At 40.7% G+C, this 22,650-nt stretch overlaps 1 pseudogene; it reads left to right on the forward strand.

Moving 5' to 3' along the window:
* Positions 1 to 20,524: 20,524 nt before the first annotated feature.
* LOC132666705 (acyl-CoA-binding protein pseudogene) lies at positions 20,525 to 21,016 on the forward strand (annotated as a pseudogene).
* Positions 21,017 to 22,650: the final 1,634 nt, after the last annotated feature.

Here is a 22,650-nt window from a genome sequence, read left to right on the forward strand (position 1 = left end):
AGACTTTGGCTTCGGTCATGATCTCGCAGCTCGTGGGTTCGAGCCCTGCATCCGGCTCTGTGCTGGCAGCACAGAGCCTGGAGCCTGCTTCGGATTCTGTGTCTCCCTCTCTCTCTGCACAACCCCCCCCACCCCCAACGCTCACACTCTCTCTTCTCACTCAAGAATAAATAGATATTTAAAAAAATAATATGGGAAGATCTCCAAGGAAAAAAGCCTCACATACATGGAAAATGTGCATGGAAAATGTGAGGTCTGGAAGAACACACAGGTAACCATAATCAACAATTGTTTCTGAGTGGCAAAGAGAGACTTGGGAGATCCAGAAGGCTTCTGTTTTGTTACACACCCTTTGTTCTACTAAACAAATTTAATCCAGTTTCAGTTATTACTTTTTCAACAAAAATGTAGTTAATTATGGTTTTATTCGGGAACAAAATAATAACTGTGAAAGAACCTCACGTGAACTTCAATTTGTTACTTCAACAAATCAAGCCAAATGTAAGAGGCTCTGGACTACCTTGCTGGTTTCATTTGCATTAAACACAATTGTTAGTATTTTCTTTGAGAACTGAAAACTGGTAGTGGAAATCCTCAACCCTTGTCCTCTTCTCCAAGGCACGATTTGGGGCTATGGCATAGTGAACAACTCACTATCATCGAGCTGCATTTTATGACTTGTAAGTGTGGATTGAACATGCTTCAGTCTGTCTGCGTTCCGTCAGGACTTTCGTTCATTTTTTGCAAGAGGTGGATCCTTGTTAAGAGGATGATGATAGAACCAGAACATGAGTTGCTGCAAGGAAAACACAGAAAGCTAGTGATTCCTTACAAATGGATAGCTGGTTGCCCCAGACATTTGCCCAATCAGTCTACAGCGATGCCTCTAATTCGCACCAATAGTCACCAATAGTTAAGGCATAGACTCTAGAGACAAGGGTGTTAATAAAGAGGAAACTATTATGTATGGAAGGCAAAAGGTGAGGAAATTGAAGTGAGGGAGAGTTGGGTAGCTACAATGAGTATTGATTTCATGGATAGCATCAAGCATTTATGCGGTCAAAATTAGGTTGGATCTTGGCTCTGACACTTATATGTTCATTGGGAGTTACTTCACATCTCTGAGATTCATTTTTCTACTCTGCAAAATGAGGGTAAGACTTGGATATATGGTCATACACAACACCCTATTTTGCTGTATTTTCCCAGAGTCCAGAAGAGCACCTGGCATGTAGATGTTGAACAAATATTTGTTGAATAAACAAATGAGGTAATAGAAAGCTACTTGAATGTAGGAAGGGACAAGTATATATTAGTTTTCTTTTTTGGCTCCTGCAGGGCATTTGACAAGGTTCTTCATGGTATGCTCCCCATGAAGATAGGGGACTTGGGGCTGGAGACAACGATTAGAATCTTCTTCACTGGCTATGATCAAGGGTACATAAATAGGTTATTGCCATTCTGGGGATGGGTTTCAAGACTTACCATGGGATTCTGCCCTTTCCACCCCATTTTTTTAAAAATTTATTTTAGAGAGAGAGAGAGAATGAGTGTGATAGGGGGGAGAGGGGCAAAGGGAGAGAAAGAGAGAATCTTAGGCGGACTCCTGCTCTGCACACAGCCCAATGCAGGGGTCAATCCCATGCCCCTGGGATCATGTCCTGAGCTGAAATCAAAAGTCTGTTGCTCAACCGACTGAGCCACCCAGGAGCCACATGCCCTTTCCACCCCATTAAACATCTTTGTCATTTACTTGAAGAAGAGTATAAATGGTGTGGTTCATCATATATTTATATGACACCAAGCTGAAAGACAGGCTATGTTGGAGAAAAGAATCAGAAGATTTTGATTGATTAATTTGAGGGACAGAATTAAATGAGGTTTGCCAAGATATGTTTAAAGTCTTGCATTTGGGTTCAAAAACTCTAAAACACATGAACGTGATGTGGGACCCTGTGTTCCATCGTTGTGCACGTGGGTAAGCCACAGAAGTTTCTGTCTTCAATAAAATTGATATGTATCAACTTCAAATATTGTGTATATCAAATAACTTGCTGAATCTTGAGTTGCATTGGTTGGAAGCATGGAATCAACTCAAGTTAGGGCATGGTCCCATTTTTCTCTGTGATTCTTGGAGGGCCCCATTCCACTCTCAGAATCCCAGTTCCAAAACAACATGTAAAAATTAGTTAGAGACTAGAGATGAGTGGTCAGATCGTGAAGGGACTTGGCACTCTGTGTGTGAGATTCGATTGAAGAAATGGAAAAGTTAGCCTGAAGGATAAACTTAGATGAAAACAAGGTATCACTAGACTATCACATAGGAAAGAAATTAGATTTTATCTACAAGGTCCCAACAGGTAAACTGTCTTTAGTGGGGAGAATTAACAGAGAGGTTTTTGTCTCGGTAAAAAAAGGAATTTTGATGGGTAAAAACTGATGGGATAAGTAACAGTGGTTTTCTTCACTGTAAAAAAGAATGCGTGTCCTTTTAAAAAATCAGAAAGCAAAAAATGTTGAGATATAAACAGTGTTAATGTTTTTAAACCCCACCATCTGTTTAAACTCAAGCATGCTAGTACATTGTTGAAAAAAGTTTCAAGTTTAATAGTTCACCAAACTTGGCAGACGTTCATCCAGCGGTTGGTCCAGAGCTCCTCTGTGAAGTTACAGACAGGATGGCACTTAAATTAAATAACATTTTGGGTCCTTTCAAATTTGAGGGCCTTATATCTAATTATCCTACAAATGCAAGAAGCATCAATTCTATTGAGATCGTAGCTTCTATATCTGACCTTGGCTCGAGGCCGCCCGTGAATTTGTGTTAGCTCAATCCTTGGATTCTAACAGGCTTTATCCACTGCTGGTTAACTAGAATGGAAAGCCGATGTAGTTGCCAAGCAACCCAGATTTGGAGAAATATGCCTCCTTGTTCTAGTGTACCAGATAAGTGGATAAACAAGCATTCTTTTGAAATGACTCAATCTTCTCTTATGGGTATACTTATAAAATGAATGAGAGAACCAAGACAGATCTTTAGGTAATTCAAGGCAAAAATTTCTCTGAATAAATAATCTAGTAATTTAAAAGCCCAAATGGCTTGACCCCTGTGAATAATTTCCTCAGTCTTTCATCTGTGTGTGAGTAGTACATCTCGGCAGCCGTTATGTTTCTCTGTGAGTGCACGGTGTATGGCGTAGCCACAGAAATGGAGAAAAGACGATAGACTCAGTGGTTAAGTGTGCAACTGTATTTATTCTATAATTTGGAGTTGACCTGTGAGTTGGAATATCTTTTTTTAGAATCTTGGACTACAGTCAGTAGCTGCTAACAAGACAATGAGGTCAGTTTCTGGCAGCAATGAAATGGCTGCTTCCCCAACTAGACTGTGAGCTCTTTGAGGGCATTTATTTTTGTGTTTCATAATGTCCAGAAAGCATAGAATACTAGACATTAATTTATGATGATTACAGATCAAAGATGTCCTTGCCATAATGTATACTCATTTACATTTCCCAAATTTATGAGCACAAAATATACATATAATATTAAATAGGTAAAATAAAACACCTACCAATCAAGATACCCGACATAATGCAAGTGAATCCTCTGAATATATTTACTATTCTTGTGCCACTGCAAAGCTTAAGCTGAGAAAAGAGCCTTTCATGAAACAGTGGTCAAATATTGATATTCATTTATCAAACCTTTTTTCAACAATTCACTGCCATGCTTTCATTTAAAAGATGGTGGGGCTTCAAAATATTAAGTCTTTATAGCTCAACATTTTTCTTTTTCTGTTAACAATGACATGTATTCTTTTGCAATGAAGACAACCATCATGATTTTATAATGTAGAAAACCAAGTAATATTCCAACTATTCCCAGTAGAGAGATCGTCATTTGACTCAATTGTGCTACCCCAGCCCCTGTTGGTGCCCGCAGGGCAAGGCATGAGATGTATGGATGCAGCGGAAATCTTGAACACTGGGGCCGATGGCCCCTCCTTGTTCATCGCCTGCTCTAGAGTTGGCCCGGATTAAAGGGCTGGAAGCCTTGCTTCAGTCATGGCTAAAAACCGTGCGGTGGGTGTAGCTACAACTCCCCCCCCCCCACCCCAAGCCACAAAACCCACTGAGCCCTCCCTACTCCCACCGCTAACCCACCCTCCACTCTTGTGATTTCTAGGGGTTTTGCATTGACAACAGCTTGGGGAGTCACCAGATCCAAAAGAAACAAGAGGAAGGAAATGAAGGAAGTTTTCTCGTAGCCTTGCAGGGCAAAGTGTTGGAGGGAGAAAAACTAAGTGGTCTCTTTAAGAGAAAGATCATGTCTCAGTCCCTTTTGTAGCCCTATCATCCTAGCCTGGTGCTTGAACTCAGCGGAGAGGTGAGGAATGTAGCCCATGGGGAGGGGACCATGGCTGCATTATCTCCATAAAAGGGTGCGAGGGATTTTTCAAGCTTATGAGGATCTGGGATGTAATTTTACTTCTGCCACTGGTTTATGGTCTTGGAGAAGTGAGCTAATCTGTGCTGTGATTCTTTGAGACACGTAAGTAGGTTGAGTTGCGTCCTCTTTACAGTGCCTTTGCCCTTAACCTTTTGGGTCCACATGAAGGCTTATGTTTCCAGAGAGACAGCAGCATTCTCCTGGAATATTCGGTTCATATCATCAGTAGCACCTGTCAGCCCTTTCGAAGCTCAGATCCAAGGTTCATAATTTCCCACTTCAGAGGCACCTCAGGTGCTCACAATAAGAAAGGAAGGAAGCACACAGAAAACAAAGCGGCACCACTGACAGATGATCATGGGAACTCTGAAATCATCTTTTAGGCGAAAGTAGCTCTTTCCCATAATCTGGTGGAAGCCAGCCTGGAGGTATGCTAACAAGTATCCGATGCAACTCTGTAATGTGTAATAAGCAGCTTTCTCTTAGGAAGAAGATCCTTGATGGTGTTTAAAGGATTCTACTTACTAATGGAGGTGTGAAAACATTGACTTTCAAAATTTAAAGAGTATCTAGGTTTCTTTTAGGAAGATGTGCCAAGGCAAAATGAAGCACAGTACCATTAGGCTTTGTTTGTGTGCATATATCCAGGAGAATTTTAAAAATCCAATTAATTCTTAATTCAAGGCGTTGTCTTAGTAACTCCTATTCCAGGATGCTCCGTGCTTGCAACATAATTCATAGCTTCACCAAAGCAGGAGAAAAATAGAAAAAGACAGAACCTTAAAATACCTTTGCCAATTAAATTCTGAATTATTTTTGACTCGGAGAATAGTCAGTCATTTTATTTAAGCTGTTAAGGATGATAAAGAACACATTGATTCCTTATGTTTCCACTTATATTTCCATTACTTGAAAATCCTCAGTGTGTTTTGGATTTTCACTTAATCCCTTTTTACCGTCCAATCCAAGATGTTAAAAATAGATACAAAGACCAGCTTAGTATTGGATCTATACCCTGAAGGTTAATTCCAAAATAATGGAATTCATGACTCAAGTCACCAAATTCCCATAATCCCAGGGCGATCTCAAGAAATGTCTAAGATGCGAAGAGTAAGTGGTACAGTGAACCCAGAAGTTTCGTCCAAAACCAGCTAATACTTCCTCGTTCATCCTTTGTAATGAGAAGTTCATCGCTGAGGGCAGAAAGATCACGATGATGGCACAGGTCCAGAGCAAACCTCAAAGATTTATTCAACATTCCAAAACCAGCCCTTGATTAAGCCTTTTCTTATATGGTAGGTTCTTATGGAAGGTTCTGTTCGTTAGTAGCGAAAAGCTATTCCCAACTCACTTTTCCTCCATGTCCCCACTACAGAGGCTTCAAAGCCAAATACTCGCTTTTTTGTAGCTTTTTGTCTAGCTTGGGATAATATGATAGCACAGGAACAGGTGACAAGCAGAAGTCTGCTAGCGTTTCTTGGTAAACTTTCTGTCCCCATTAAAGGAATAAATATCCTAGCAAGACCTTTCTCCTCATTGCTGTCTTGAATGCAGGCATGACGTCTGGATCTTTGTCAGTTGTGTGGCCACCACGAAACCACAGTCCTAAGAAAAGACCGAGAAACTTTCAACAACACATGTCACTGGATGAACACCAGTGGCCACCTGTTCCCAGAACTTTAATATGAAAACAAGGCCTTATTTGTTTAAGATACTATAGATCGGGTTTTGTGGTGTTTCCAACCCAAGCATCCTTAGCTAATAGAGTGTTATACATTCATCTTTTTGTAATTCCTACAACAACCTGCAAGGAAGCCATTATTACCCCTATTTTATAAATGAGGAAACTGAGGCACAAAGAGTTTACATTGCTTGTCCAAGGCTAGACAATGGTCTCACCACTTTGCTAGTGTTTCCAACTTTTTATGTAGGTTTCATTTCCTGACTAAACATTAATGCTTCATGCACTTATATCATTCTTCTACTCTTCCTCATATGTGTGTGTGTTTGTGTGTATGTGTGTGTGTGTTGTATTACTCCTACCAGGAAATTTAGGTTCTAGCCTAGTTTTACTACGGCCTGCCTGCAAGGCCTCTCCTCCACTCAGTTTCCTCTTCCATAACACGATGGGCTGGATTAAAGTTTGCAAGTCTCTTCCAGACCTAAAGTCCTATGATGCTGTCATGTGCTCATAAGACTGTGAGCTTCACAGCACCAGGGATTATTTCTTTGTTTATTTTCAAGCTCATTGTTCTGCCCCTGGCAGATAGGCAGTCATTTTACTGAGTATGGATGGTCTAATTAACTTCCTCTCTAAGGACCTACAAAAAAAAACATAAAAAGGATGGTCTAAAGTACCATGGGGAAATGTTATGAGGAAATATTAATTCAAGCTCATAAACTGGAGACTGGAAACAATGTTTCTTAGAAGAAAGATAACCTAGAAGTACAAGACTCGTTCATCTTCTCCAGGGATGTTTGTTGTGTATCTCTCAGGTGTCTGGTCTCTTTTGAGCATGGAGCTAGTTGGGATGTTATAAAAAGTTGGCATTACAGTCGGGAGGATGTGTGTAAAAAGTTACTGTGCAGCACAGTGAGTGTGATGATAAAAGGACATTCAGGGGAAGAGAAAAGACCCAGGCAATTCAGCCTGACGAGAGGAGGGCAGCTCCACAGTGGAAGCAATAGAGAGCTGAGCTAACTTTTGAAGGATGATTATGGATTTCAACAGCAAGAAGATGGGGCAAGGATGACTCTTGCTAAGGAAATATGTCCAAATCCACTTAGGCACATAAGAACACGTGTGAGAACCGAAAAATGCTGAAGTGTAAGAGCATGAGTGGGGGGTTTGGAGAAGAGTCTGGAGAACTAAGAATGGGCCTAGTTATAAAGGGTGGTAGCCAGGCTGAGGGGAATGGACTTATTTTGGTAGGCAATGTGGCCCAAGGAATATCGTCAGATTTCAAGCTTTAGAAAGATTACTTCATACTATGAATTTTGGAAAATGGCCAATGCACAGTAGCCTCCCTGGTACTGGATATCCATAAAATGCTTCACATTTATATTGTCTATGACTAAGAGTGATAGAAGGGTAGCAGAAGACCTAAAAGGAGAGTGTTGAAGGTTCCAGGGGTAAGATGATGAATTAAGACATGGTGATGGGGCATGAAAGGGACAATCATAAGTGATGTCAAGGAGACAGATGATAATACTTGATAACTGATCAAATGATGAGGCAGGGATGCTGATGATCAAGAGTGTAACATTCGGGAACCAAGCACAGGGAGGGAGTTTTGTTGAGCCAGATGATGAGGTTTGCCTTGGACACGTTAAATTTAGAATGCCACGCAGTATCTGAGGGCGAGATATTTAGTAGAACATTGGACAAATATAGGTCTGGTGCTTAAAGTAGAGACAATCATGAGCACTTAGCACAGTGGTTCTCAGTCCTTTGAAAACCAGCATCCTCTTTACACAACAAACAGTAATGCCCCTGCAGTAAGTAAATAATATGCTTATATATATGTTTTTAAGAATCCAAACAACACCAGGTAAAGGAGAGGTAAAAGGAAATCAGGGTTTTTTTTGAAATAAAAACTTAATATCTAATAATCAGGCATAACTACACTTACAGTGAATATAAAATATATATAAAATATGTATCTAAGATTATTTTCTGAAGGACACATTCATTTGCTCATTCCTTTAACAGCTGTTGGTTGTCATCTAGGTTACAAGTACAGTTTTAGGCATTGGGGAAACAGAAGTGAAATAAAGAGACCCAATCTCTGCTTTCCTGGAAAATTCTCTAACACGGCAAGACAGACAAGCAAATATAAAAGTAAATGATATCATGAGTTCTTACAGTGATGAGAGCTACAAGGAAATAATTTAGACTATTGGGATGGAGGTGATTAGTGGGGGAGGGAGGTATCAGCAGTGACCTAAGGATGGAGACAAGCTGGGTGTGTTTGAGGAGCAGAAAGAAGGCCAATGTAGGAAGAATGTCACATGTTAAGATGAAAACGTGGAAGGAAGTACAAGTCATATCATGAAGAGCCTTGAAGGTCAAAATAGGAAGTTGAAGTTTTGTCTTAAGTGCCATATGAAACCAATGGAAAATTTTAATCAGAGGTGTGGCGTCATCTGATTTACATTTTAAAAAGCATGTTCTAGAGACTTCCAATTAGTGATAGCATGACAGACTAGATTTCCTAAATGAAATCTAATCTCATTAAAATGGGAAATGAATCCCTTCCATTAAAAACAACTAAAAATTCCAATAATTTTATATTTCTAATACTTTAAAAGTCTTGCAAACAAGTAAGGAATTTGCAGATGCCAAAATGAAATGAAAACAGGAATCCTAGGAGGTACATCCTTAGAACTGGTTTTTATACTAAGGATGTTTGCTCATCTGTAGTGATCTTTACTCTTTGTTTTGCTTGATGCTCAAGGCACACAGAAGGAGATGAAGGCTAGGGCCCACCCAAGCTGGGAGTATAATAAGAACCCTCCATATAAAGCTCAGTTCCCAAAAGGATGGATCTTAAAGAGTGAACAAGAAAAGAAACCACAGTGCAGAAAGACGAAGCAGGTGCTCCCATAGAATGTTGATGGGAATATAAAAGTTTTACCACTTTGGAAGATGGTCTGCAAGTTTCCTATAAAACTAAACATAATCCCATGCTATGACCCAGCAATCCTATTCCTGAGGTCTTTACCCAGGAAGATGAAAACGTACGTCCCCAAAATGACTTGTGTGGGAATATTCACAGAAGCTTTATTTATTGGAAACAGGTCAAGAGCTCACCAACACAAGAATGGATAAACAAATTGTGGTGTATGTATACAATAGAATACTAGCTAGCAATAAAGGAAGAACAAACTACAGATACACTTAACAGCATGAATACATTTCAAAAACGTTATGCTAAGTGAAAGAAACCTCACACAAAAGAGCACAAAATGTATGATTCTATTTACATGAAATTCTAGAACGCACTAAACTAATCGAAGGAGGAAAAAAGTCAGAACAATTGATGTCTCTAGGGTTAGGGATAGGGGGACAGGTGCTCATTGCGGAGGGTAGGAGAAGACTTTCTGGTGTTATGTTCTATATCTTGAGAAAACTGGAACTCATGAAACAGAAAATTCTAAATCCATCTATTTTGTGTAATTTAATTTTATTCTCCCAAAAGAAAGAACTATAAATAAATATTGACTCAATTAATAATCTACATGTATGCTGAAGTGCTTAGGGGGGCATGTACTTTCAAATGCATCCAAAACACTGTGGGTGATGGACAGATAAGGGAGTAGATGCGTAGGAAGATACGTAAATAAAACAGAGTGTAGTAAGTGTTCATAAGAAAATAATGGAAGAAGAAAAGAAAGTCTGAAAATGTGCCCATCTTGACTTTGAAGGTAGGTGGAAAGTAAAAAAGAATTCATAGTATCCCAAAGGAAGAGTTTAATTTAAATGGTCCTATGTTGGGCTCTTGGGTGGCTCAGTCGGTTAAGCATCTGACTTCGGCTCAGGTCATGATCCCATGGTTTGTGGGTTTGAGTCCCACATCGGGCTCTGTGCTAATGGCTCAGAGCCTGGAGCCTGCTTCGGATTCTGTGTCTCCCTCTCTCTCTGTCCCTCCCTTGCTCGTGCTCTGTCTCTGTCTCTCAAAAATAAACATTAAAACATTGTAAAACTAAAAAAAAAAAAAAAAAACAAGGTCCTTGGTTGTTAGTCCCCATAAGGCAACTGGGAGAAACAAATGCAAGAAGAATGTAAGTTCAACCAGGGACTCAACGGACTCTCTTTGATAGAGTTTTAAAGATAATGAGCTCATAAACAAAAATCTCACAGAATGCAAGGAAACAGGAGGCTGTGAGAACAGGCAACCCCCCACCCCCAAAACAAAAACAAAAACAAACAAAAACAAAATGCCCACAACAGATTGCCAAAACAGAGCATCTGAATGATCACATAGACTATGTTTAATGTTTAATATGTTTAAAGAAGTATGAGAGGCTTATACTTATGAGCAAAGAACAAGAAACTATAAGATTTTATCAAGTAGGTTACATAAAAGGATATCTAGAAATAAAAGGAAAAATAACATAAGGTTAAAACTCAGTGGATGGAGTGAAAGACACACAGACTAGGCACAACTGAAGAGAGTGTGAGTTAACCAGAAGACATCTACGCCACAGCTCAGAAAGAATGAGAGGCAGATAATATATAAAGATGTTAAGCACCAAGGCAGATAGAGAGGGAAGGTCCAACATATATGAAATTGGAGCTTTGTAAAAAGGCAGAGAGAGGAGAGGAGGAAGTTGTTTGAGTTAAATGTTGAGAACTGAGAACAGAATTATTAAAACATATCAATCCTTAGACTCAGGCTACCCAAAGTATTAGCAGTACGATAAATAAAAAGAAATGCATAGCTCCACTATATCAAAGTAAAATTGCAAAAGGCAAAAAGAAAAGAATATTTTTAAAGCAGCCAAAGAGAAAAGGTAGATTACCACAAAGATATGGTGGTTAGATTTACAGGTGACTTCTCCACAGCAAGATTAGAAGCCAGAAGACAATGGAAACATATACTGAAGGTTTTTAGGACACAATTGTAAACCCAGATTAATACATATTGTGACACTATATTTCAGGATGAGTGTAAAATAAAGACATTTCCAGCCGTGTCTCTTCTGCTTACATTTCACCAACCAAATCAGTTTGGATGATTACGTCTAATATCAAGGTTTTGGGTGTGCAGAAGGAGAGGAAAACCAGAGACCTTGATGAGCATTAGTTACTATAGCATATAGGGCAAATTACATAGGTAGCAAGAACAGTAAAAAGCAGGGCAAATTAGAAACACAAAATTCAAGAGAGTAGCTACCTTTGGAGGAGAGAAGCGAACATGACTGAGGAAGGGCATGCATGGGGCTTCAAATTTATTTATTTGTAATATTCTCTTTCCTAAGCTGTGTGATGGGTGCATTTGGTATTTGTTTTATTACATATACAGTGTATAAATGCTATGTTAAGAATGACAGATATTTAACTAGACATAGTAAATATATAACTGTATGACTAAAATATATATTGAAATAATACAAATTTTAAAATGTATGACTATATAATATATAAAAACAAATATAGGGGCACCTGGTGGCTCAGTCAGTTAAGCGTCCGAATTTAGCTCAGGTCGTGATCTCACAGTTCGTGAGTTTGAACCTCACGTTGGACTCTCTTCTGTCAGCACGGAGCCCGCTTTGGATCCTCTGTCCCCCCGCCACTTTCTGCCCCTCCCCTGCTCGTGCGCTCTCTCTCTCAAAAATAAATATACATTAAAAAAAATAAATATAGTTCAATTGTTAGTGTGTGTATATACATATACAGGTATTTGTGTGTGTATTCATTTATTTATATGGTTGATTGATAATAAAAAACAACGTCAGGTCACTCTGGCTACTTTGCAGGGTGGAACTGGGGAAAGTAGTGAGAAGGCTGTTGCAATAAACCAAATGAAGCATGAGAAGAGCTTAGCCCAGAGCAATGGTAATGGAGATCAGAGAAAGGGGGTGAGTTCATGACACATTTTGGAGATGGAGACAAATGAGAAATTGGATTTGAAAGTGGAGGAAAAGACAGGAAATAAGAACGGCTAATATTTCAGCCTGTATTACCAGGTGGATGGAGATATCATTAATTGAGAACAGGATTAGGAAAGGAAAAGTTTGATGACTGCAGGCAAGAATTCTCTTTCTGCCTTCTAAGGTTTGGATACCTACTAGATATTAAAAGTGAAGATACCAAGTCGACAGATAGCATTAACAGTTTGGGGGAGAGGTCAGGGCTTGAGATGTAAATTAGAGAGTCCTGGGCCCATAGTGATATTTCACCATTTGTAATATTAAAAGATATGAAATGTTTAAATGTATGTAATGGCTAGCTAGATACATAAATTATGATATTCATAATGGAATATCACATAGCCATTAAGCAAGGGTGTAGATTCACATAGACTGACACTAAAGGTGTTCAGGATATATTGTTAAACTTAAAAAGCACTTGGCGTGTGTATTGTATGATTTGTGTAAAAAGTAATCACATTATATGCTTGCGTGTGGGTGGAAAATTTCCAGAAGATACATAACTAGATGTCAACAGTGGTTACTTGTCCAGAAGTGGGGTAGAGGCAGGATATGGGGAGAATGGATTTTGCTTATCCTTCTTTATTATTTTAAATTTAACTTTGAATATGTAATTTATAAATAAATACCAAGTAAATACCTTGGTGATTTGTGGTGGTGGTTGTGTTTTTTCAAAAGGTAGTTCAGGGTAAGAGGGGAACAGAACCAAACTAGGGCCATGGAGTCCTGGTTTCCTCACTGGCTCTGTGTGTGACCTGGGACCACAGTCCTCTCTTCCACTTTGGCTTTAATTTTCTCATCAGTAAAGCATCATCATTGAGCAAACAGATCTCTGTATTCAAATTTGCATCGAGGTTAATTTTACCTTATGCTATACTCTATTCAGGCTTATTTGTTTATACACAAATCAACACGTGGATTCAAATATGGTAAAATCTTCAATTGTGAGTAACTTGTTCTGCGAGGGTTCCGCAAGGTGAGCAAACATTTCTAATCAATTTTAACTTGATCAACGAGTGATGTCTTGCCATACGAGTACTTTATGATGCTGAATGTCACATGATCAAAACTGAGCCAATGGTTCTTCTCTCTCTCTATTTGTTCTTCTCTCTCTCTTTCTTTCTCTGTGGGATTGTGGGTGATCATTTCCCATGCTCAGATGTTTGGTCTCAGGCTGCAGTGTTTGGCAGAAATCAATGATTTTCCAGAAAGTTGGAGGGTGCCCACAGCTGGGACTAGTGTATTTTTTGTCAGTTCAAAGCACCTATGGACAGTCCTTTGCTTTTCCCGACAAGAGGAAGCTTAGGAATGCTTTGCTTCATTCTAGGTCAGGCTGCCTGCCGATAGAGACCCTTTCCTCTGCTGCCTTATTGCCAGTTACATTAAATCCAGCGTATGACAAGAGTTTACTAATACTGTACTATAGTCAACATCCGTTAGTGATACTGAAAGTTGTCCCTCACAATAACCCTCCTCTTTCTTGTCTCCCTCACACCAGCCATGAAGGTTTTCAAGGGTAAATGCAGGTTAATTTGTTTATTTTTCTTTATATTTTGCATTTTACTTATTATTTTGTATTATATTACAGTATTGTAATCATTTTTATACGAATATTTTTGGGTTGTGGAACGAATCATCTGAGTTTCTATTATTTCTTATGGGGAAATTCGCTTTGATATACAAGTGCTTTGGATTACAAACATATTTCTGGAATGAATTAGGCTTGCAAACCAAGGTTTTACTCTACTCTGTTTTACATCATTCTGATCCAATCCATCCAATTCCATTCAATTCACCCTATATCATTCAATCAGCAGGGCATCTCCTACGTCCCAGACACTGTGTAGGTGACAAGACAATAATAAAAGGCTATCCTCACAAAGTGTCCTTGTAGTTGGGGAGGTAGTCATGCAAAACAGTTATAATACCCTGTGTAATAGTACAGAAGTTCTAGGGGCACCTGAGTGACTCAGTCGCTTAAGTGTCCAACTTTGGCTCAGGTCATGATCTCACAGTTCGTGGGTTTGAGCCCTGCATCAGGCTCTGTGCTGACAGCTCAGAGCCTGGATCCTGCTTTGGATCTGTGTCTCCCTCTTTGTCTCATTGCCTCTCCATCCCTCTCTCTTTCTCTCAAAAATAAATAAACATTAAATTTTTTTTTTCAAAAATACAGAAGTTCTAGAGGTGAAACAAAGGAAGGAGCGATGAGCCTTTTCCGGGGAGACCAGACTCCATTGCAGTTTACCGATAATATCTGCCCGTTCTCCCTGAGAGAAAATTCTACTTTCCCAACTCACTGAAGGCATGGGTGGCCGTGAGACTTGCTTTTGCCACTGGAGTGCGAGACGTGCAAACGTTTACGAGCGAAAAGTTTGAGAGCGCTTTGTGCTTTGCCACGTTTGTCTTCTGTCACTGACCAGCCACGTTCCAGATGGCTTCCGCCATGTTATCCGGGAGTCAGCCCACCACGATGGCCTTGTAGCTTGAGTGGGATTCAAACTTGGTCATTCTCAGCCACTGAGATTTGAGGGTCCATTCGCACTGCACGTCTGTGAGGGCTGACCGATGCTGTTGGGCTGGGTCTTCCAAACAAATGTAAGGCAATAACTTACTAAAACGTTAGGACCCAGGAGCACCAAAACCGTATCCTTTGTGGGCAGGGAGTCTCGAGATAATCCCAGGAAGGAGAGCACATCACACTGATAGTTCACTTTTGTTCCAGAGGTGTGGCGCATGTCTCCTTCAGCAAGTGATGAGAACACAATTTCTGTCATATTCCCCTTTTCTAGTCAGTTGCCACGTAAACTTATACATAAATTAGCCATACTATAAGCAAGACTTGTTCCTCACTTCAAGGTGGCTCCATCCGAAAAGGGACACGTCAGACACTCAACTTCATATAGAGAGACCAAAAAGCTACAGGTAAAGGCAGCATCTTACTGTTCAGCCTTTTGAAAGGAGAGCAGGAAAGTCTGCTCCTTGGTCCAGACTGCTCCGTTGAATTTCCTAAAAAGAAAACACTACTGTCTAACAGGAGGTGGATGGCGGAGAAGTGGAAATGTATCTGGAAGCAAAGAACTTAACCAAGATATCAGGCTCTGGGGTTCTTGGAGCGCCTTCTGCAACTCCCAGATGGCAACCCAAAGCATTTCATTAGGGCTCTCATGACTTTTTGTTTTCTTGCCTCTTTCTCTTTGCCCATGAAGCTGAATATTTTTCTAGGTAGAAAACAAGACAGCTGTTAAATGTTGGCATATTGAAGAAAAGACACGGCGTTTTAAATTCATGACCACTAACCTTTGCATTCCTTGAGAGCCACCTGGTAATCCTAATCTGTTCCTGTCAACAATCCCACTCTCCTAGCCTTTTATTGTAGACCTTCTCCCCCCTCCTCAAAACAAAGTCCTGGCACTCACGGAGCTTAAATTCTGGGGACACGGAGAGCCAGAAATGAATAAACAAGCAAATATATTTTTCAGATAGGTGATAGAGGTAATGACAAAGAATAAAGCAGGAAAAGGGACAGAGAATGATAGAGGTGGGCAGGAGGAGGTGGTGTTTTTGACTGGCTAGTTCGGCACGTTTCTCTGATAAGATGACATTTAAACAAAAAACAAGAGGATATAAGGGAGTTGGCCTTGTGGACATGCAAAGGAAGAGCATTCCAGGCACAGGGAACTGCATGTGCAAAGGTCGTGAGGCAGGAGCGTGCTTGCTGTGTTCGAGGAAGTGCAAGGAAGAAAGTGCAGCCAGAAGAAGTGGAGAAAGTAAGGGGAGAGTGGAAGGAGATGAGGTCAGAGGCGCCAGGGAGCAGCCAGAACACACAGAACTTTATAGACCATGCTCACTTTCATCACCCCCACTCTTAACTAATGATTTCACTTCTTATTTCACTGAAAAATGGAAACAAATCAAAAGAGAACTTTTACTTCACCACCACACCTACTGGCCTATCTGTACCTTTATAGTTTGGCTTCTCTCCTCCTACCTTGGAAGACCGACCACATTCCAGCCTATTTGACCACCTGATCTCCATCTCTGCCTGTGGATGACATCGCTCCTGACATTGTCCAGTGTCCTGTCTTGTTAATATTTTCCTCTCTACCAGGCAATTCTTTCTTGCTATAATCTTCTAACTTAAAACATCCTCCTTTGACCCCTCCACTCTTTGCTTCTCCTAACAGAAACACTTCCTTTGTCTTGTCTATCTGTCTTCATTCCTTCTATCCCATCCATGCCTGAACCCAGGACAGGCAGACGCTTGCTCCCACCCCCTTCACAAAATCTGTGTCAGGTCACCGGTAGCTGCCATGTTGCCAAACCCGTTGCTTATTTCCTAATTCTCGCCTTAGAAGCTGGTTGGTTTTACTTGATGCAGTTCATCACTTCCTCCCTCTTGAGGCATTTTCTTCCTGGGATCTCTTAATTCCCCTTGGCAGCTGCTCCTTCTCAGTCTCCTTCCCTGGAACTTCCTTTCCTTCCCCACCTCTAAGTGTCGGGATGCTGCAGGACTCAGCCCCTCAGTCCTCTTCTCATTACCCTTAACCCTCATGCCTACATGGTCTTACCCAGTTCCTTGGTTTAATAACACTTTTAGTTTCGTACACGGTTCTCAGAGTAAGGAAGAATTTTCTACAAACTACCCTCAAGTCTCAAGGCTTCAGAACAATAAAGATTTTTTGTTCACTGTCAATTTCCATCCTGAGTCGGTAGAGGCATCAGTCACCCAGGGAGCCAGGGCAACAAATGTGTCCACAATCCCCTGGGCAGGAGAAGGAACCATGGTGAATCACACGCATACAGCTTAAAGCTTCCGCCCGAAGTGATGCAATCATTTCTGCCCTCAACTCATTGGCCATATCGAGTCACATGGCTATGCTAAACTTTAAGGGGGTAGAAAGTACAGTCCTGTGACGGGCCTAGAAATATTGGTGAACAGCTCTAATGGTTACGACAATTCTCACGGTTTTCTCTTACACTCTGACTTCTCTGCTAAACTCTTGACTGGTGGATCAAAGTGCCTATTTGACATTTTCTCTTGGATACACAAGAGACAATTCAGACTTCGTTTTATCCAAATCAAAATTCTTGGTTTCTCTCTCACCCTCACCTCATATTGCCAGATTTGTCGCTGCCTTTGGCTGACTTCTTGGGAAGTAGCAACCTCATTCTACCTGCTATTCAGGCCAAAACCTTAAAGTCCTCTGACTACTTTCTGTTCCCAGACCCACATTTTACCTATCTGCAAGTTTTGGTGGCTCTTTAATTAAAATATATACAGATTAGAATTTCTTCTCACCCATTTATTATGGCCATTCTAGTGCGGACTCCCATCATGTCTCATGAGGATGATTGTATTAACTGTTTTCCCTATTTCCCTGGTTGCCTCACTATATATATCCTACATTCTTCATGCAGAAGATAGAGTAATCCTCCCTAAACTTTGTCTTTTCTTGACTCTCCTGGCTCAGAACCTGTCAGTGGCTCCCTATCTCATCGCAGTAAAATCCAAAGTCATCATGGTCTATAAAGTCCTACAGCTGTTTTATAGAAGACACAATCAACATCTGACTCTCCTTCCAGCCAGCCTACTTTGTCAGGGTCAAAGTCTGCTCAGAAATACGCTTGACCAGTGTGTCAGTGATACCTGGATTTTTAAAAAAGGAAGGGAAGAAGAAAATAAGAGAGGAAGGAAGGGAGGAAGGAAGGTCTGTAATGTTCTGACTGCTTCCTGTCACTTCCCTGACCTCATCTCCTACTGCTATAGAAGGCTGAACTTTCTTCCTTACTCTTTTTTGAACACACCAAGCACATGCTTGCCTCAGGGCCTTTGCATATGCACTTTCTTGTTCCCATAATGATCTTCCCTTAAATGTCCATATGGCTTCCACCCTTACATCCTCTTGTTCCCTGTTTAAATGTCATCTGATTAGAGAAACTGGTAATGTGCTACTACCCCCCTTCCCATCTCCATCACTCTTCTCTTTTTTTATGTTTTTTTTTTTTTTTTTTTTTTTACCTCCTGCAAAAGTATATTCACTTGATTCTTTATTTTTGGTCTCCTTTGCTTCCACAATGCAAGTTTCATGAGTTATCAAAGCTGAGTATTCCTACATCCCTAGTGCCAAAAGCAATGCCTAGCACATATTAAACACTCAATAACTATTTGTCAAATGAATAATTAAGAAAAACAACAACTAACATATCTAGCCTTTATTGAATGCTTACTTCTTGTCTTACTTCATGCTTTACATTATTGTACTTTATGAGTATGATACTTATAGAGGAGGAAATAGAGACTTAGACAGGGTTTTAAGTTCTTAAGGTCACTCAGCCGGCAAGTGGTGGTGGAGCCTGGTTTTAGCCCCAGGTCCGTCTGCTTCCAAGTCCATGCTCCTAGCCATCATACGCTAATGACCTTGTCCTGCTGTGATTTTGGCAAATTCCCTAGTGAACAATCTATTAATGGACTCTTAAATTAGAACCTCAAAGTAAGGCAGGATTAATAATTAAACGTCACCATAAAGAAGAACTAGACAGACCTAGAAGATTATGAGCTTTACATGGAATCAAAAAACAGATCTGGGAATTCTGTTGTTTTTTAGTCCTCCATATTGGATGTAAAACGCAGATCACATTTTCATACTTAGTGACCTGATATAAAGCCCAACTCTCCAAAATAACTGAGTGCCCTTGACCAATCTTAAAGTCAAACAAGAGAATCCCTGGTCAAATATCTTCCTCCCTCCCTTCATTTTCTTTAAGGAGGTGTAATTGACAAACTGGTAGTGTGCTTCTGACCAGACGTTGACCCCAACAAATTAGGATGGCCAAAAGGAGAGTCGTATGTTGAATGCATCTTCTAAAATTGCCTCTGATCTAAGCTATCTGGTGACGTAACTGGAAAGTTCAGAGAGTGCTGCGTCAGTCTGAGCATATTCTGTTTCCCTGGAACAAGGGCATCATTGGCTCTGTCTTCTACGAACAGCCAGCATTTCTTATTAATAGGGTTCTTTCTCCACAGGGCCATGGATTATTGATAGGGCTCATGGTTAGGCAAGGCCCCTGCCACCCTAGACAAACACAACACAGCTCCTTAAGCCTCAGTTCAACAGGCACAGATGTCCCCTCCCAGTGGCCCATGTGCATGCTTGCCCCAGGCACTGAGAGGTTGGCTGTTGTTCAACCTACCTATCAAAGGGAAAACACCTTTTCTCTGGCTAAATGAATAGAGAAGGAAGAGGGGAGGGACACTGGCAATTGTCATTGCCCTAGACAGACATCGTTACTGAATGTCTCTCAAGTTGACCAGGAAGCTCTCTCTGGACCCCAAATTTTAATTGTAATCTGTTTACACCTTCTCTTCAAGCTCTTTCTTATATCTTTCTTCTCTTAGTTTAGGCATTTTATTATGTGTAAAAATGCACTGAAACATGGAAAGTGCCTGTAAAAGAAAGTTGATTACCAAGGAACGCTCATTCAATTATTTTTCCTAACTTCTTTTCATACATATTTTAAGAGCTGCTCTGTTAAGAGCACAGTAGGAGGGACTTGAAATAAAGTCAGAGCGTTACCAAAACTGGAAGGAAGCCATCCTGAGGTTACCTAGCCAAACTCTTTATGGATGAAGAAACAAAATGACCAAGTCAAGTGGCTTGCTCAAGTACATCATAGTGACTTGGAAGGCATGGACTGAACTTGAAGCCTTTCACTTCTTAGTCCAGTGTCCTTCTAACTGGATAGCCTGCTGGCTTCCTCTGGATGTGGGTTCCTGCCTGCTATTGTCAAGATTCACTTTGTCCCTAGATCTACCTTTTTTTCCTCTGGCTTCTATTTCAACTCTAGGAATTTGGATGCGCATCCTAACACCTGGCAAGTTGGTTATCAAGTTTAGGAAAAGTGTCAGTCTCCTAAAAAGTTGGGTTATAAATTACACATGATAACTATTTAATATGCCCAATTGACATTTAAATTTTTATTTTAGGGGTGCCTTGGTGGCTCAGTTGGTTGAGCATCTGACTCTTGATCTCAGCTCAGGTCATGATCCCAGGGTCACTGGATCAAGCCCCACATCGGGCTCTGTGCTGACAGAATGGAGCCTGCTTGGGATTCTCTCTCTCCTTCTCTGCCTCTCCCCTGCCCATGCACACTTGCTCTCTCTCTCTCACAATAAACTTAAAAAACATTAAAAAAATTTTTTTTAAGTTGATTTATTTATTTTGAGAGAGACACAGAGAGAGTGAGCAGAGGAGAGGCAAAGAGAGAGGGAGAGAGAGAATCGTAAACAGGCTCCACACGGTCAGCAAGGAGCCTGACACATGGCTCAAACTCATGAACCACGAGTTCATGACCTGAGCAGAAACCAAGAGGGGGATGCTCAACTGACTGAGCCACCCAGGTGCCCCACTTAAAGAAAAAATTTTTTGACTACCGCTTCCTGCTCTTGGCCACCTCCACGCACTCTCTGGAATCCTCACGACCCTGCCGGCTCGTCTGAGGCTGAGTTTGACAAAGCTGCTGAGGATGTTTAAGCATCTCAAGACCAAGCCAGCAGATGATGAGATGTTGTTCATCTACGGCCACTACAAACAAGCAACTGTGGGGGACATAAACACAGAACGGCCCGACTGCTGGATCTCAAAGGCAAGGCCAAGTGGGATGCCTGGAATCAGCTGAAAGGGACTTCCAAGGAAGATGCCATGGAAGCTTACATCAACAAAGTAGAAGAGCTAAAGAAAAAATATGGAATATAAGGAACTGCATTTGGCTGCCGGCAAGGCATTTCATATAAACCGATTAACAATGCCTTGTTTTTCTAATACTGTGGAGGACGTGAAATGATGAAATCAGCCCATGAACCTAGATCCTGAAGACTCTACGGGACACGGCGCTGACAGAGTAAGGGCTGAAACGGTTACTGACGTGCTCTGAGTAGCTTTTATCTGCAGATCAGTTAAAAGTACATTTGTTACTTTAAAAAAAATTTTTTTTAAAGATTCTTGTTCCCTCTCCCCTGCTGTCTAAATAAAAAAAATAAACAAATGTATTTTTACTTTATTTCAAAACTAATCAGTAATATATCAGAAGTCACCTCTTAACACAGCTATATCCCTAGGGTCCTGCCACTTATAACACACCAGTTCCTACACTTCAAAAAAAAAAAAAAAAAAAAAAAAAGAGCAAATATAGCCGCAGAAAAAGGAAGAGAACTTACTATTATTATTGTTATTAGATACCAGGATGAAAAAGGGATTGAATACAGATAAATGAATTCATACTGAAAATAAAAATTCTGTTAATGTGACTGTTTTAAAGATGGTACCAAATACTTTCTATTTCCCCAAGAGGCGGGGTCTAAGTCCCCTGGCACTGAGTCTGGATGGGCCTTCCTGACTCACTTGGACTCCACGGAACGTGGCTAGGCCAGGAGAAGCCAGGCAGCTTGCACCTTGCTCCCTGCAGTCCCGGGCCATTGTGTAAGGGTGGACAACTCCAAGGCCGTCCCTCTGGAGGCACCACCTTGCCCCAGGCTCCTGCTGTTCCCGCCACCAGGCCTTCCAGTTGGCTTGGCCATTCTACTCATGGCTGCTCCTTGTAGAGCAACGAGGGCTTTTACCACTGTGCCCTTTTTGAATTTCTGACCCACAGACAGCGAGTATAAGCAAGTTGCTGTTTTTTGTTGTATACTGCTAAGTTCTGGGCTGGTCCTATTATAGTGCCATGGATCCTGCAGCATTCATACAGTTCAATGCTTCTTCTCTTCGTTCATATTTATAATTCTTCACACCTTGGTGCGCATTATGTTTATTCTACCACCCTTGGAGAATACTTGGTCTCATTCTTCTCGGCATTTGCATGTTTGTACGTTGTTTTATGCTTGGATTCGAGTCCGGATTGACGGGTATCTCCTCTGTGTCTGAAAAAAATCTATAAACACGTCCTAGATATATCTAACTTGACATAAATGAAATCATGAAGATGATTAAAATGTCACGAGTGCCACTGCAAATAATTATTCTTTGGAATAATTACAAGAAAGACAACTGGTCTGTAAAACAGTGACAAGTTTCATTTTAAGAAACCATTTCCCACCGTTTTAGTTACTCCTACTTTATTCTATAAGAGATTTTAAAAAGTCACTTATTCAAAGATTTGGCAAAAATTAATAATGTCAAGGGAATGTTAGCTGCTACACCCTGGCTATCACGTAGAAGCAAAAATCGCAGAAATATGTAGTGTCTGTAACAAGCCTTATGCATAAGAAATGCCCACAGGGGCACCTGGGTGGCTCAGTCAGTTGAGCGTCCAGCTTCAGCTGAGGTCATGATCTCACAGTTTGTGAGTTCGAGCCCCGCATTGGGCTCTATGCTGACAGCTCAGAGCCTGGAGCCTGCTTTGGATTCTGTGTCTCCCTCTCTCTCTGCCCCTCCCCCACTCATGCTCTGTCTCTCTCTCTCTCTCTCTAAAATAAACATTAAAAAATTAAAAAAAAAAGAAATCTAATGCCTGATAAAGATTAGATTTTAGTGTTGATATCATTGT

This window comes from Panthera onca, chromosome B2 (assembly GCF_046562875.1).
Source record: "Panthera onca isolate mPanOnc1 chromosome B2, mPanOnc1 haplotype 2, whole genome shotgun sequence".
Lineage (NCBI taxonomy): Eukaryota > Metazoa > Chordata > Mammalia > Carnivora > Felidae > Panthera > Panthera onca.